Here is a 6892-nt window from a genome sequence, read left to right as displayed (position 1 = left end):
TCCTTGAGCCCCCCTCGGAAGGTCCTGGGGAGGCGCCCTCGTCACTTTCGCCCTGGTCACTTTCCCCCCGAGGACCGATTCCACCGCCAAAAGCTTTGCAGCCCCTGTGTCCCAGCTGATGACCCTCTATCTTCTCCCAGACTGACCGGAACACAGCTGCTCCTGCTCTGCCTTATTTCTCCCGTCTCTGCTCCTTCTTCCCCACCCTGAGAGCCTGTAGAAACGCCACCCTCATGGAGGTATTTCCTAGAGAAATTCTGCTTGCAAACTAGCGGATGGGTTTCACGGAAGATGAACAAAAGCGATTCTCTTCTCTTCTTTCCCATTAAGCGATTAGCCTTGAGATCTGGAAAATACCGTTTCTGTTGAAAAGGAGAAATATTTAGAGAGCAAGCTTCACCCTTTCCCAGCTGCTCCCAGAAAACGAGAAAACTGTTGCTTGTTCTCTCGTTCAGCGCTCTGACCCGCCCTCTCCCCTCCCAGCGGCCCCCCCGCTTCCCAGCACACTCCTTCCTCAGCCACAAGCACAGGATATCGAGGTGCTAATAAGCTCGAAAACGTTCCAGCCTTGTGTTAAGCCTCAGCCACATTGCACTGCTTAAGGGAGGTTAATCCGGCCTCGCCTGGGCCTCTCTCCACAAGAGACTCGGGGCGCGGCGGAATGGTTGAGGTGACCTCAGCCTCCCCAGCAGCTGCTGTCTTGCGCTTGGAAATTCAGTCCTCTCAAGGTAATTCCTCAGCTTAGGAGAAACTTCCAGCAATGAATTCTGACGTTGATGCAGGGCAAAGGCAGGCTCCCTGGCTTCCACAGACGCCAGGCCTGGGATGGGTGAGGAGCGTTGTGTTATCAAAGTAGTTTTACAAGTAGGACTTTTGTGGGCTCATTAGGAAGTTTCTAGCAATTTCTAGAACACCATTCTGAATCTCCTTTCCCTTCGGAGGTTTTCTGCATCCCAAATGGCTCGGGCCCGTCTGGGCCACCCCGTAGGCTACAGGGTGGCCTGGCTTCGAATGTCAGAGTAAAACTATGCTTCTGCCTCTTCTCGGCTGGAGCATCTCTCACTGCTTAGAGTGGCACTTGGGTACTAACGCTGGAGGCCGAACTAATTGAAGAAGGAGATATGGGGGAACCATTTGCTGTGGTGCCTCGGTCACCTCCTGCAAGCTGGTGGACCTGGACATCTTGGCAAAAACAGATGGGGTACCAGGTTCGGAGAAATTCTCCTCAATGCAGGGAAGTGGCCCAGAGAGTCTGAAATAACCATCTGCTTTTAAGATTTGGGGGATCCTTTCTCTCAGGCGGTAACAATTTCCCTTTCTTTTTCTTCCGCACTCCCCAAGGCTGCTCCCATCCCCAAGAGCAGGAAGTCTTCAGTGGTGGACGCAGGGACTGCCGTGACAGTCCCCTGCCTCCTCACGGGGACGGCTTTGCTGTGGGAAGATCTGAATGTCCTTGTCCCCTAAAGCTTCAGCTCCGAGTTTCAGGACGTGATTTGGCAAGTGCCAAATCTAATCGTCACTGAACCCTTGATCATCTTTTATGCCCCGTAGAAGTATGTTTTTATTCATCCATTTCTTCAGGAGGTAAGAAATAAAGCTGTTCCATTCTAGGCATAAATTAGCATTTATAACAATGCAGTGCAAAAAATGTAATTTAAATAGAACTGATTAGAATTTTGATAGGGCACCTAGGAACCTCTAAACAAATGCTGATCAGGTAATGAGTAGAACAAGTCATTTATTTCAGTGGTTCACTTCTCCGTTCGAGGATTGGGTCACAGTTTCCCAAACATCTACGGCGACTGTTCATTAATTATTCACTTCTCGCTCAGTAATTGTCCAATTTAACTACAAACCGTGAGCTTATAGGCAAAGCCACAGAAGACAGCAGAGGTAAAAAGGAACAACCTAGATAAAAGTATATTTTCTTTTTGTAATAACATTCGCTAATTCAAGGACTCAGAGAGAGGGTTAGCTATTGTTAGACTTTGGCCTTTGTCTCATCTACATGCGGTGGACTAAATTGCTCACCATTTGTTAAGCGGGGACGTTTAAGCTCCAGAGTGCCGAGCTTTGCAAATGAGGCTGTACAAGTTGGCATTCAGCCTGTCTTTGTGGGTAGAGCCTCACCTTCGGGTCAGCCAGCAACATGCCATTAAGTGGGACAGAAGTTTCCGGATGCTATCATCCTGAGTCACATGTTTTTCTGCAGGTGCCTCATCTTGGAAAATGTTCTGAATCAATCTGAAAGGTTCCTTTGCAGGGTTTTTCTCCTTTGATATTTTGGAGGTTTTTCTTCTATTAAGAAGATGAAAATGTTTCCCTCTAATTTCATGAGTTCGACTCACATTCAGGAAATTCTGGGTGCGGTGGCTTCCCCAGTATATCATTACATTCCATGTTCTCCTTTACTTATGGATTATCTTCACTGGTAGTGAAAATTAGTTTATCAGCCCTCTTGTCTTGATATAATCGTGGTATTAGTAGGATGTCATTTGCTAGAATGCAGGTTAGAAATGAAATCCCAAGAAAGGCAATAAGTTAAACAATCGTTACCCCCCAAGTCAGAACAAAGCGTTGTTTTAAAGGAAGAATCATCAGTTTATTATAGTTTAAAAAAAATGTTTATTTATTTATTTATTTGGCTGTATAGGGTCTTAGTTGCAGCGCGCGGGATCTTCATTGCAGCACGCAGGCTATTCTGTAGTTGTGGCGCACGGGCTCTCGAGCGTGCGGGCTCCGAAGTTGCGGCACGCGGGCTCTAGAGCACGCAGGCTTAGGTGCCCCGTGGCATGTGGGATCTTAGTTCCCCGACCAGGGATCGAACCGGCGTCCCCTGCGTTGGAAGGCGGATTCTTAACCGCTGGACCACCAGGGAAGTCCCTTTATTACAGTTTTAATGTTGCCCTCCTTGTCCTGGTTGTTTTGTGGGTGAAGAACCTCCAGGGATGAGGCTCTACAAAGTGGAGCGTGCTTTGAATGAGCACCTGATATCTGGGGCAGGTGGGGGAACAGGGCTAGCGCGGTCCTATGGTCTGGCGGGTGGATGGTAGGCATAGCAATTTGTGTGAGTGGCACTTGTCTTTCTTCCTGCTGCAGCCTGAAAAGAGAATGCCTTCCTCTGGGTCATGACCGGGTACAAAGCAAGCATCTAAGGCGGTACCCAGGGGAGGAGGCATCTACACTGCTCCTCATTACAGAGTTAATAAAGCTGGGGTCTAGGTGAAACCCACATGCTGGCGGTGGAGTGACAAGCATGTGTAGAGAATTTCTGTTCATGAAAACAGCAGTAAATATCTCTGGGACAGAGTCTTTGTTGCCCAAACTTACTGTATCCTTGGGGAAGAAAAAGTAAAACTTTGTTACTGCCGGAAGAATTTATAGCAGCCTGGCTCTATGTTTGCAGAATTCAACCATCCTCTGAATACCTGTTTCTTCGAATAGGTGTCAGGCCATTTTACAGCCGGGTAAACTAAGGCAAAGAGAGGTGAAGAGATTTGCCATACTCACAAAATAATTCTGAGGCCTAGGAGAAATGAGAACCAATGGTCCACCGCAAAGCGATTGCAAACCACCTAGGCCTATGTGTATCCCCGTGATTTTCTTTAAAAATAAAGTAAGAAGGAATTAGGTGTACTATTAGAGATGGCTGGTGCTGTTTTTGACAGTGATGATTTTGGTTCTCATGAACTTTGCTAGTTAGAGATATGCTAAGAGAACTTACTACCTTGGAACAAGCAAATGGCAAACAGATAAAATATTGTGTTTGGGGTAATTTATTTTCTCTGGCTTTGTTAACTGAGTAATTAACTGGATTATTTCCCTAATGTGAACAAGGACTCTATTCATATTAAAACAATTGGACAATTGTTGTCGGGTGAACATTTACTCTCTTATTTTTTTCTCCTCCTGTCACCTCTCCTTCCCCACATGTCTGGCTCTCTCAGAGAGAGCAATTTCAACTGCATAATATCTATGTAAAGATTGGGAGCTCTCAAAAATCATAGCAAGGAACTATAGCCGCACATTTATTCTCAGCAGATCTTAGCATATCTTTGGCTTTTTATGTTTTGCTTACTTTCCAATGACTGAGTTCCATGCTATAATATCTCTGTTATTTTGGTGGGTGGACTAGGGCTTATTGTTTCTCACAGCAGCCTTCGGCTGCCCTGGGTGAGACCTCCACAGCTTGCTTACCTTATCATAATATTGGAAAGCAATTTCTCTTGACTGCTGTGAACCGACACTAGAATTCCGAAATGCTGCCACAGTCATTAAGTGATTTCCAATTAGTTAATTGGTTTCACAGGCTGCTTCTTTCTAAACTGTACCTTAAATGAAAAGCGGAACCATTCATTTTTGAAAGGGAAAAAAATCCTGGGGCCTTTGGGTTTTAAGATCCTAAAACGAAGCATACTTTGGGAGAAATGTCACTGAAAACACCAGTCCTGCGGAACAGAAAATATTATTATTATTATTACAGAAAAGAACGGACGGTCTCTCCTGGCTTTGCCAAATGTTCGAGGGTTTATTTTGCCCACTTTAACTTTGAATCAAAGGAAGTGAGGTAGATTATCAGAGAGCAGCACAGAACATGGAGAGTTTCGAGATCAACATGGATTCTTCTCTAGGGAAGCTTCCTGGGCCTTTGTGTTGGGTCTTCAGGGCCATATCTGCCTGGCTGCTCTAGGGTGCTAACTAACCCTCACTGAGCAGTAGGCAAAAGTCCTTGCGAATGGTTCATCGAGAAGCTGCTTTTTGGAAAGGGAACCGTATATGGTTAGGTATGTGTACTGACAGAAGGAATGGGTTGAAAGAAGGTGAGAGGTTTACGTAGAATATCTCTACAGTCAACACGTGTTGTTAATGGTGGGGGCCATAAACAGGATTTTTGAGCGATAACTGATTTGCGCAGTAGAATAAATATTTATTCAATAGGGTAAATACGGTAATAATTACCCACTAGGGTAAATCCATCATCTATTTTCCCTGATAGAGAAAACCTGGCTTTAATAGGAGATAGAATGCATAAAATATGAATGCAAAATTTCCTCTCTGTTAATTAGACAAAAACGCAGTCAATCAAATAAGAAGCATCGGAGTCTAGCGGTTAAAAGCATGGACTCTGGAGACAGACTATCTGGGTGGAAATCCTGATTGTCACTTTCTAGTTGTGTGATGTGGGGCAAGTTGCTTGACCTCTCTGTGCTTGTCTCCGGGGAAAAGGAGGAGAGGAGTAATACCATCCTCACAGGGTTGTTATGAAGGGTGAACATAAAGGGTTAAACTTCATCAATCCCTTAGAATCGGGTTTGAAACACAGTTTGTGAAAGAGACCACATTTTATCGTATGCCATGTTTGGAAAGATCCATCTTTTGATTTCTCCATTGAAGAAACCCTCTCGTCTTCTGGGTAATCACCCATGAGAAACAGTACTCAAAGGAGGGCAAGAGCTGAGATGCTGGCGGTCCCCTGGGTTGGTCAGTCCGTCTGTCAGTCAGCTATGTTCCCTGCCATTAGCTCTTTAAGACAATTTCTTTCCACCAAATCAGTCAGCCTGACCTTTTTGTTAAAGAAGAATGTCTATGTTAGAGAAGTAGATTAAATTGAAATAGCAAAGGGGGCAGTGACTGGAATACTGGGTCAGAAAGAGGCAAAGAACTTCAGTGTGTGCAAGTGTATATGTGTGGGGGTGTGCGTGTGTGTCTGTATGAAAGACAGAGAGACATGGTGTCAGAGAAAGACAGAGAGGGATGCACAGACACATTCACACAGACAGAGAGACACAGAGACACAGACAGAGACAGAGAGAACATGTGGAGAGCAACAGAAAATCTTCGGTGAGTGGGAGACCAGGCACAGGGAAAGTCAGCACTTGGCTGAGAAGGAATTGAGAGATGCCAGGAACACTGAAGGCCAAGAAGGGAGCTGAGGACCGAAAGCCCTGACTGGTGATCGTGCCTTTCCGTCTGCTTTAGAAGCAGTTGGTTCATCATTTCAGCAGCCTGGAGTCCTTTAGTAATGACTTTATGGATTAAAATTTAAAACCAAATTAGATGTGTTTATAAAACAGCACTCACCCTGAATTGATAGCAAGCTGCTGAAGCTGGGCTCACAATTATCCCAGAGCCCGGGGTATGCTGTTCTGGTAGACGGTCCTGGTGCTTGTTGAAGTGGGTAAGACCACAGCCCCCCTTTCTTCTGTGTCACTTCCCGCCCTGCCTAAAGATAGCACTTTCAGGTGATACGCTGGCAGGCACAAGTAACGCATTTACCGGCACATGTTGCCTGGCCTTGATAGTAACCCTGGTAGATACTTGTCTGCTTTTTATTTATTTATTTTTTTATTATTATTTTTTTTTTTTGTGGTATGCGGGCCTCCCTCTGCCGTGGCCTCTCCTGTTGCGGAGCACAGGCTCCGGACGCGCAGGCCCAGCGGCCATGGCCCACGGGCCCAGCCGCTCCGCGGCACGTGGGATCCTCCCAGACCGGGGCGCGAACCCGGTTCCCCTGCATCGGCAGGCGGACGCGCAACCACTGCGCCACCAGGGAGGCCCCACTTGTCTGCTTTTTAAAAAATTTATTTTTAAGTTTCCTCGTGCAGCCTGTTCATTCCAGTCGAACCGATGGTTTGAGAAATACTAAGTCCAGAATCTCATAATGATACAGGAGTTTTGAGACCGTGTGTTGTTTTTTTTTTTTTTTAATTTTTGAATTTTATTTTATTTATTGTTTTATACAGCAGGTTCTTATTAGTCATCCATTTAATACACATCAGTGTTGCATGCCAATTCCAACAGCCCAATTCATCACACCACCACCCGCACCCCCCACCGCTTTCCCCCCCTGGTGCCCGCACGTCTGCTCTCTACCTCTGCGTCTCAATTTCTG

The 6892-nt window shown here is 45.9% G+C and overlaps 1 pseudogene; it reads left to right on the top strand.

Annotated features, from left to right (window-relative positions):
* Nucleotides 1–661: 661 nt before the first annotated feature.
* Nucleotides 662–6892, top strand: part of LOC112063742 (60S ribosomal protein L32-like) — an 83712-nt pseudogene continuing 77481 nt past the window's right edge.

The sequence above is a fragment of the Physeter macrocephalus genome, chromosome 7 (genome assembly GCF_002837175.3).
Source record: "Physeter macrocephalus isolate SW-GA chromosome 7, ASM283717v5, whole genome shotgun sequence".
Lineage (NCBI taxonomy): Eukaryota > Metazoa > Chordata > Mammalia > Artiodactyla > Physeteridae > Physeter > Physeter macrocephalus.
The sequence above is the reverse complement of the archived record's forward strand: the minus strand, read 5'-3'. Positions and strand labels throughout refer to the sequence as shown.